Below are 9,456 nucleotides of genomic sequence, written 5' to 3' on the forward strand. Positions count from 1 at the left end.
GTGCTGATCTCAGGCCACTGTGAGCATGGAAACAGGGAGGATAGGGTTAAGTCAATGTTAGGCCTAGATTCAGGGCATCCTGTACTTGCCAGTCTTCAGTCAGGGAGATTTCCAATTGCATGAGTCAAAGACTTATTCAATGCTTTCATTAAGAATCCATCCATGCATCTACCCATTCATTCACCTGTCCATCCATCCATCCATCCATCTATCTGCCCACCCACCTACTGTCCACTCATTCATCCACCAATCCATCCCTCCATACACCTATCCATCCAACCATCCATCCGTCTACCATCCATCAGTCCAATTACTCATCTGATGTATACAGAGCTCTTTTTAAATGGCAGGTGAGTGATACAGGCAAGTGATACAGGTACAATGGCAAGTGATACAATTCTGTGCAAACTGGCTCAATTCCTGTCTGCTTAAAATTTATAATATGATGAGGTCTTAACAATTATTAACACAGTGTTGTGTTAGTCACTCAGTCATGTCCTACTCTTTGCAAGCCCAGTGACTGTTGCCCATCAGGCTCCTGTGCCCACAGAATTCTCCAGGCAAGAATACTGGGGTGGGCTGCCATTTCCTTCTCCAGGGGATCTTCCTGACCCAGGGATCAAACTTGCTTGTCCTGCTGGGCATGCAGAGTCTTTACCTCTGAGCCACCTGGGAAGCCCCGCTGTAAGGTGGACCTCTACTTTTAACTTCCTGTGCACTTAGAATATCTCCCACAAAGAGAGATCTTGGGGTGATCACTCATGCATCCAGAGAGTCTTGGATGAGGGTCTTCAGGAGAACAGGTCAATGATCTAGACTTTCTCTTCTGCCATTTTAATAAGCATAGTTTGCAATTAGCATTTGAACAATACTACTCTCTGACATATTTTAATTGTTAAAAATTATATAATCAAAATCTCCATTAAAATAAGTGGGCATCATTAATGGTGCAATTAGGTTAACATGACAGAGCTTTAGGGAAATTGAGTCTGCTGTTTTCCTCTCCTTCCATCTCTCTCTCTCTTTCTATTCTTTTTTTTTTCTCCTTCCTTCCTCCCTTTTCATTTCTTCTTTCTTTCTGTCTCCTGTATATGTGAATTGTGTGTGTGCGTTTGTGTGTGTGTATGTGAGTTTGAGAAGAATAACAAAAATACAACAGGCACTCAGCATTTTGACTATAGGTCTGATTCTTGGTCAGGTAATAATACTATGCTTTTCTTTTTTTGGGTCTTATTCATGAGAAGCAAAGACTCCCCATTGCTCTTAAATCAATCTCAAGAAATCAGCAAAAGAAACACAGATTGGTCTTGACTACATTTCCTAGATCTGCACTTCATCGCTGCCTTTGTTCTTTCTTTAAATAATCGTTTCACCTTTAATGAGACAGTGGTACACAGTAGAGAGAGTAAAGGCTTTGAAATCAGAGGCTTAATGCAAATCCTGATTCAGGCACTTTCTAGTGGTTTGATTTCTTGTTTCTCTTTCTCCATCTGGCCCTCAAACTCATTCATTTATTTGAACTTTCACAAACACTTACTGAACACCTTCTTATGCACTATTAGGCACTAAGAATAGAGCAGTGGAGAAGATTGTTTCTCGATGCACTTACACTCAAATTTTGCATTTTGTGTGTTTTCTGCAATGTCTGAGAACTCTTTTCTCTCAGGTATATGCAATGTATGATGTCATCCAAATCCATAGCCACCACATAGAGATGAATTCCTGATGTTATTGGTAGTTCTTCCTGAAAAAACACCCTGTGATTTTACTCTCCCTTGGCCTTTTTCATCTGGTTGTCCACAAAAACACATAAAAACCAATACTGAGTTCATGATCTACCTCCACCAATGAATTTCTTCCCTAGACTTGTTTAGCCATATAGCCTAACAAATATATAGTGATGCTAATAAAAGCATTGAGAACATGTGTGACATTGTCTTATCTTGTTCTTGCTTATGCACCAGCAGCTAGTCAATAAATACAGGTTAAGTAAAGGATGCAATGAATGGATAAGGAGGACCTAGTCTAGGAGGAAAGGAAGATATAGGAAAAAACGTCTTCTATGTCATTTCCAACACTTACATCACCTAGACCAGTCTAGTAGATAAACTCCTTAAGTCCTTAACTGGAAGCATGAACAAAGTACCCTGAGAGGGCATTAATGCAAGCTCTGATCAAGTCAGGAAATTCTTTACTGAGGAGGTAACATGAAACTCGGATCTTCAAAGAATAGTAGGGATTTTTTTTTTTTAAACATAGAGATAACCTGTAGGAAAAAGACAAATAGAATGAAAAGGGAGAAGAGTCATAACTGATCTGTTGAATGAGCTGAATTGAATAGATTGTAGCTTAAAGCACTTGAAAATGTTCCCTTCCTCTGCTATAAAGCCCATTCTGTCATCTCCCCCTTTCCAAAATTGGAGTGATATTTATTTGGGTAGGTACTTTTAAATCACTTTTAGGTATGCATTAGTCAGCTCTTTCTGAGACAATGCTCTATAACAAACCATTCCAAACTCAGTGGCTTTTAAGAATGAGCAAGTGTTCTCACTCTCTGTGTCTGCAGGGAAACTGTGGTTCAGCTGGCCTAGATTAGGCTTGACTGAGCAGTTGTCTCACCACAGGTCAGCTGGATTTGACTGTGGGTTCTTGGTCTGCTCCCCTGCCTTGTTCTGAGTCCAGTCAAAAGGCTCAGAAACCAGCACTGAGAAAGGGAGGATGCAGACTGCTCATTTATCCCTGATTGTTTTGGTAATCTTTAGAGCTTCTGACCAGAGAAGGCAATGGAACCCTACTTCAGTCCTCTTGCCTGGAAAATCCCATGGACAGGGGAGCCTGGTGGGCTGCAGTCCATGGGGTCGCTGAGGGTCGGACACGACTGAGCAACTTCACTTTCAATTTTCACTTTCATGCTTTGGAGAAGGAAATGGCAACCCACTCCAGTGTTCTTGCCTGGAGAATCCGAGGGATGGGGAGCCTGGTGGGCTGTTGTCTATGGGGTCGCACAGAGTTGGACACGACTGAAATGACTTAGCAGCAGCAGCAGCAGCAGCAGAGCTTCTGACAGACATGCCAGCTCTTTCTCCTCAGAACAGGTGAGACCACACATGTACTTAAAGTTAGCTGTGGCCATACGACTTCTTTTAGCCAAATAACTGTGTACCTGTTGGGTGGGAGTTATAAGAATCAGTGCAACTAGCAAAGCTCCTGAGATGGACATATAGCATGTATGGGAAAGGAGTTTTTATTTAAGTAAAGGAGGTGTGTGTGTGTGTGTGTGTGCACGCACACGTGCGTGCATGTGTCTGATACAGCATAACCTTATCTGTACTGATAATTCTTCTACTCTCCACATCTCTGTTTGTATCTGCTGTTTCGGACTCCTCTGTTGCACATGAGGGTGGAAGAAAGAAAAGAAAGTGGTCCAGTTTTATGTCTCTGGCACAGTTGTAGTTCTCCCATGAAGGCTCTTTGACATGGCAAATGTCTAAATGCTGAGTGTTCCCTCATGGGGAGTTGGAGGAATTTCTTACAGTGCCATGGCTGTCCCGTTATAGTAATTTACTGAGAAGGATGATGCTTGATTCTACTGATGTCTTTTGACTCCACCCTTGTACCTGCTTCTGGTGAGATTCCTCCAGTCATTTTCTGCTGCTGTCTGCTGTCCCCTGCAGGCAGACCTCTTGAAGAAGGTCTACTTGAGACAAGCCTAGTCTAGCTGCTCTCCTTGGCCTCCCGAGACACACAGGAAGCACGCTCTTGCTGCATTGTGGGAGGTGCTGTTCCCACAGCAGCTGTCTGTCCTTTTCGTGCTGCCGGAGCAGCTCCAGCCAGGCTTTTCCATGTGGGCAAGGGTCCAGCACCACCCCTGTGCCCTGCCACTCTTTAAGGCATGACTCCGTTCCTTAGAAAGCTCTCATTGCACTTAGTGGATTCCAGTGTCAAGAGCGGAACTCAGGGCCTCCTCACTCACCTCCCCAGAGAGAAGAGGAAAATTGCCTCTACCCTCCATCTAGACTGATGACTTTCTTGAAAAAAATTCTCCAGTAGAGCTGCTTGCTGACTTTCTGGGCTGTTCTTGTGAACGATTAGGTTGGTAACGAGTTTGGGGTCTCAGGATTTGATTTGTCCATCTCTCAGAAGATCTGGCTGAGATGGGCTTGTATCCCCTTAACAGTCACTGTTGCTTAGTCGCTCAGTCGTGTCTGACTCTTTGCGACCCCATGGACTGTAGTCCACCAGGCTCCTCTGTCCATGGGATTTCCCAGGCAAGAATACTGGAGCTGTTGCCATTTCCTTTATCAGGGGATCTTCCTGACCCAAGGAGCAAACTCGTGTCTCCTGCTTAGCAGGCAGATTCTTTACCACTGAGCTTCCTGGGAAGCCTCCCCCTGCCACCCACCTTGATAGTACATATGGACAATTAACCTCTATTGTCCCAGCTTTGGGATCTCAATAGAAATTACAGAGACACACATATCCATTTACCACTTCACAGAGATTTAAAAGATTACCATATGTCCCAGGAGAGGTAAGAAATTCCGTGTGAACAAAGTCAGCGTTTTTTTGGCTGGAAAAGAGACAGGGTGTGGGGACGAGCAGGCAGCCTGGACCCAGCAGTAAAACATGTATTGTCCTGTTTTCCTTGATGCCTGGTACCCTGACTTCTATTCCATCTTGTTCTGAACTTTTGGGGGTTCACAGTTCAACTCAGGTCATACCTCTCTTTCCTCAGTGGCATTTTTACTACCTGTAGTAGGTTAACTAGTGTTCCCCCATCCTCCAAAATCCACACTTACTCAGGACTTCAGAATGTGACTTTATTTGGAAATAGGGTCTTTGAAAATGTAATTAAATTAATATGAAAGCATACTAGATTAAAGTGGGTTTTAAATCCGGGGGCTGGTATTCTTATAAGACATAACCTGACCCAGAGAAGAGTACCATGTGCAGATGGGGGCAGAGACTGAAGAGATGCTATTACAAGTCAGCGATCACCAAGGATGTCCAGGAACCAAAAGAAGTTGGAAGAGATTCTCCCATAAGGCCTCTGGACAGACAATAGCCCTGCTGATAGCTTGATTTGAACTTCTGGCCCCTGGAACCATGAGAGAATACATTTCTGTTGTTTGAAGCCGCCCAGTTTGTGGAAGCTTGTTATAGTAACTGCAGGAAACATAAATTGCCATGTATCTATTTTCTATATCCCCTTCCAACTAGAACAAGTCCTTCAGATGGTAGGAGTCTGGTTCCGATTTCTCTTTGGATTTCCACCAACATAGTACATTGATAAGGAGGTATTTATCGTATGTTTGCCACAATAAAAGCATTGATATCCAGTTGATGATTAGCTTTAACTTGAAATCACTTTGCAACAAAATGGAAATTTATAACAGACACAGAAGTGTGAATGAAAAGAATGAATCATTACATGTTATTACCTCCTACTATTGTTCCAGCCTCATGATAGATCCTCTCTCCCATTAATTTCAGATTCTCACTCAATTATCTAGGTCAATTCATATTCTTTAGAAACAGTTTACATCTCTAGTCAACCCATTTATGATTCATCTGAAGGAGTGAATGGATTTAAAAAAAACAGAGTGAAATACAAATTATCTTGAAATTGCAAGTAAACAGGAATTTATTAAAAATAACTTGGATTTAGGAGAGTGTAATTTCATTTCAATTTACTTGCAGAGTGCTAATTATTCAATTATTGGAGACACACAAAAGGAAAGATAACGTGGATCTTCAATAACAAGTGCTTTACATAATTTGTTTCTGTGACTTTCTCAGAGGAAAGTACTATGCCTAAAACCCTTATTTTATTGCATTTTTACGTTAAACATATATTTAAAAACATATATCTGCTACTTAGGCAGAAAGGGTCTTTTTGAGGTAAAATGGCATACAATAAAAAGGAAATTGTGCTTATCATATAAAGTGGTGTCAATTAAAAATGAGAAAAGGAGGATAAAATTACCAAAGCAACAGAAATGTGAGAATTTTCTAAAAAGAACTTAAATACATTCATTTTGCCCACTGTTTGCATTGTAGATATTATCTACATGAACATGTATGAAAACCATGAAAGAAGTGGATGAAAACATACTTGATTTGCACTAGAAACTGTAAGGTCCCAAGTTCAATGTCTTAGGTAGAATATTAATATCACAGATGTCACCTCTGAACTACCACAAACTCCCTGTTTGGGGGCTCAGATTAATGAGGACTGGCTGCACATGTAAAAATGGGAAAATACTACATGGACAGTGTTTCCTTCTTCTTTTCTAATAAGTCATTCCCAGATGGTAAGCCGCACCCCGAGACTCGAGTTTTCAAGTTGTGTTAATTTTTTTTTCCATCGTACTTCCTGCTGATCGATAGTGCTACCAAAAGCTGATTTCTGCAATGAATACAATTTAGCTAATGAGGAAGTAGGCAGCACTTCTCTGTGAATTATGGATCATGTGCTGAGAAGGAGCCTGCTCCATATGTCACTTTCATCTGAGTGAGTGAAGAGAGGATGCATATTATTATTTTGTTTTAGCTGGAATGGCTTACATGCGTAGCTGGCTGTCTAGATTTGGGGCTGGTTATGACGATGGGTAAGTAATCTTTGCAAGTGTATACTTTATGCCCAGAAAATGATACCAGCTAGTGCAAGTCAGGAAATTAAGGTCTTGCTCCAGTTTCTTCCCTTATTTTCTTTCTCTTATTTCCAAGAGTGACCTTGGGCCAGGTGTTTGATCCTTAGATGTGGCAAAAGATTCTCTCCTGAACAAATTTTAGCCAGGCTCTGCTGAGCATTCTTCTTGACTATACTGGACCATTCCCCCTGTTGCAATGCTATAGTACTGGTTAGAATCTGCTCTTGCCGTTTTAACTAGTGTCCAACTTTGCCAGAGGCCACGGCTGTTTTTCGGAAGAGGTGGATAATAACCTAAGTTCCCATCAGCTCTGGTATTTTTTGATTCAATATATTCATTTCCAGGATCAGTTCTGTGTGGAATTTGGCACCTGTGTCCTGAAGTTTCCTCGATTCCCTTAGCAAAGAGAGTTGGCCTTTGTGAATCTGCCTCATCCAAAAGTAAAACCCTACCATTGTCCTTTGCCAAAAACTCACTGAATGAAATTCCTTGCATTGCTACAACTTCTCCAAAGTCTTAGGAGGCAGGAAATAGAACCAGTTGGGAAGGTCAAAGATAGCATTAAGCACTAGCTTTTAAAATTTTTTTTATTTAATTGGAGAATAATTGCTTTACAATATTATGTTGGTTACTGACATATATCAACATGAATCAGCCATAGGTAAGCATATGTTCCTTCTCTCTTGAACCTACCTCCTATCTTGCATCCCATCCTACCCCTATAGGTTGTCACATGGATGACTTCTGCTTGGAAAGTAAATATGGAAATAATTCCTCCCACTCATAGGAGAGGCCAGCATACTAGGCGGGCTCACTCAGATTTCACTGGGATAGTAAGAAGCAGTATTGTTGTCCTTTGCCTAGTTTTCCTAGTTGTTCAGTCATTAAGTCATGTATAGCTCTTTGCAACCCCATAGATTGCAGTATGCCACACTTCCCTGTCCTTCACTATTTCCTGGAGCTTGTTCAAATTTATGTCCATTGAGTTGATGATGCCATCCAACCATCGTACCCTCTGTTGTCCCCTTTTCCTCCTGCCTCAATCTTTCCAAGCATCAGAGTCTTTTTCAATCAGTTGGCTCTTCCCACTGAGTGGCCAAAGTATTGGAGCTTCAGTTTCAGCATCTCTTTCCAATGAATATTCCGGGTTGATTTCCTTTGGGATTGACTGCTTGGATCTCCTTGCAGTCCAAGGGACCCTCAAGAGTCTCCTCCTGCACTACAATTCCAAAGCATCAGTTCTTTGGTACTGAGCCTGCTTTATAGTCCAACTCTCACATTCATACATGACTACTGGAAAAACCATAGCTTTGACTAGATGGACCTTTGTTGGCCAAGTGATGTCTCTGCTTTTTAATATGCTGCCTCGGTTTGTCATAGCTTTTCTTCCAAGAAGCAAGTGTCTTTTAATTTCATGGCTGCAGTCACCATCAATGGTGATTTTGTAGCCCAAGAAAATAAAATCTGTCACTGTGTCCATTGTTTCCCCATCTATTTTCCGTGAAGTGATGGGACCGGATACCATGACCTTAGTTTTTTTATATTGTTTTAAGTCAGCCTTTTCACTCTCCTCTTTCACCTTCATCAAGAGGCTCTTTAGTTCCTCTTCACTTTCTGCCATAACAGTGGTGTCATCTGCATATCTGAGGTTATAGATATTTCTCCCAGCAATCTTGATTCCAACTTGAGCGTCATCCAGCCCTTCATTTCGCATGATGTACTTTGGATATAAGTTAAATAAGCAGGGTGACAATAAACAACCTTGACAGACCCCTTTCCTAATTTTGAACCAGTCCATTTTTCCATGTCCAGTTCTAACTGTTGCTTCCTGACCTGCATACAGGTTTCTCAAGAGGCAGGTCTGGTGCTCTGGTATTCTGATCTCTTTGAGAATTTTCCACAGTTTGTTCTGATCTATGCAGTAAAAAGGCTTTTGTGTAGTCAATAAAGCAGAAGTAAAACAAAGTCATAATTTGCAGATAATGTCTCTATGTCTATAATACTGTGGCTAGTTGTATATGCCAATGCAGCCTCACTAATGATGCTGCATATAAAGCTGCTTAGCAAGTGATTGACACTCCTCCAAGAGAGAGGTGGCATCTATGCTCCCTTTCCTTGAATCTGGGAGGTGATTTGTGACTACCCAGATCAACAGAGTCCAGGAGAAATAGTGCTATGGTTCTCTGTCTCTCAGGACACTTATTTTGGTGCCCAACCACCATATTGGGAGGAAGTCCAAGACACAAGGAGAGACCTCATGTGGGTGTTTCAGCTGATAGCCTCAGCTAAGGTCTTAACTAAGAGTCAGCACTAATTGCTGGGAAGTGAATAAGACTTTCAGTTCAATTTAGTTCAATTCAGTCGCTCAGTCATGTCCAACTCTTTGTGACCCCATGAATCGCAGCACGCCAGGCCTCCCTGTCCATCACCAACTCCCAGAGTTCACTCAAACTCATGTCCATCGAGTTGGTGATGCCATCCAGCCATCTCATCCTCTGTTGTCCCCTTCTCCTCCTGCCCCCAATCCCTCCGAGCATCAGGGTCTTTTCCAATGAGTCAACTCTTTGCATGAGGTGGCCGAAGTATTGGAGTTTCAGCGTTAGCATCAGTCCTTCCAATGAACACCCAGGACTGATCTCCTTTAGGATGGACTGGTTGGATCTCCTTGCAGTCCAAGGGACTCTCAAGAGTCTTCTCCAACACTACAGTTCAAAAGCATCAATTCTTCGGTGCTCAGCTTTCTTCACAGTCCAACTCTCACATCCGTACATGACCACTGGAAAAACTATAGCCTTGACTAGAT

At 42.1% G+C, this 9,456-nt stretch overlaps 1 long non-coding RNA gene across 1 annotated transcript in view; it reads left to right on the forward strand.

The window, feature by feature from the left end:
• The first annotated feature begins 6,394 nt into the window (after positions 1-6,394).
• Positions 6,395-9,456, forward strand: part of LOC105001123 — a 12,686-nt gene continuing 9,624 nt past the window's right edge. The window contains exon 1 of the long non-coding RNA XR_826822.1: positions 6,395-6,611. This is a non-coding gene — a long non-coding RNA (uncharacterized LOC105001123). The remainder of the gene's footprint in view (positions 6,612-9,456) is intronic.

Source organism: Bison bison, unplaced genomic scaffold (genome assembly GCF_000754665.1).
Source record: "Bison bison bison isolate TAMUID 2011002044 unplaced genomic scaffold, Bison_UMD1.0 scf7180017864379, whole genome shotgun sequence".
In the NCBI taxonomy this organism is placed as follows: Eukaryota; Metazoa; Chordata; class Mammalia; order Artiodactyla; family Bovidae; genus Bison; species Bison bison.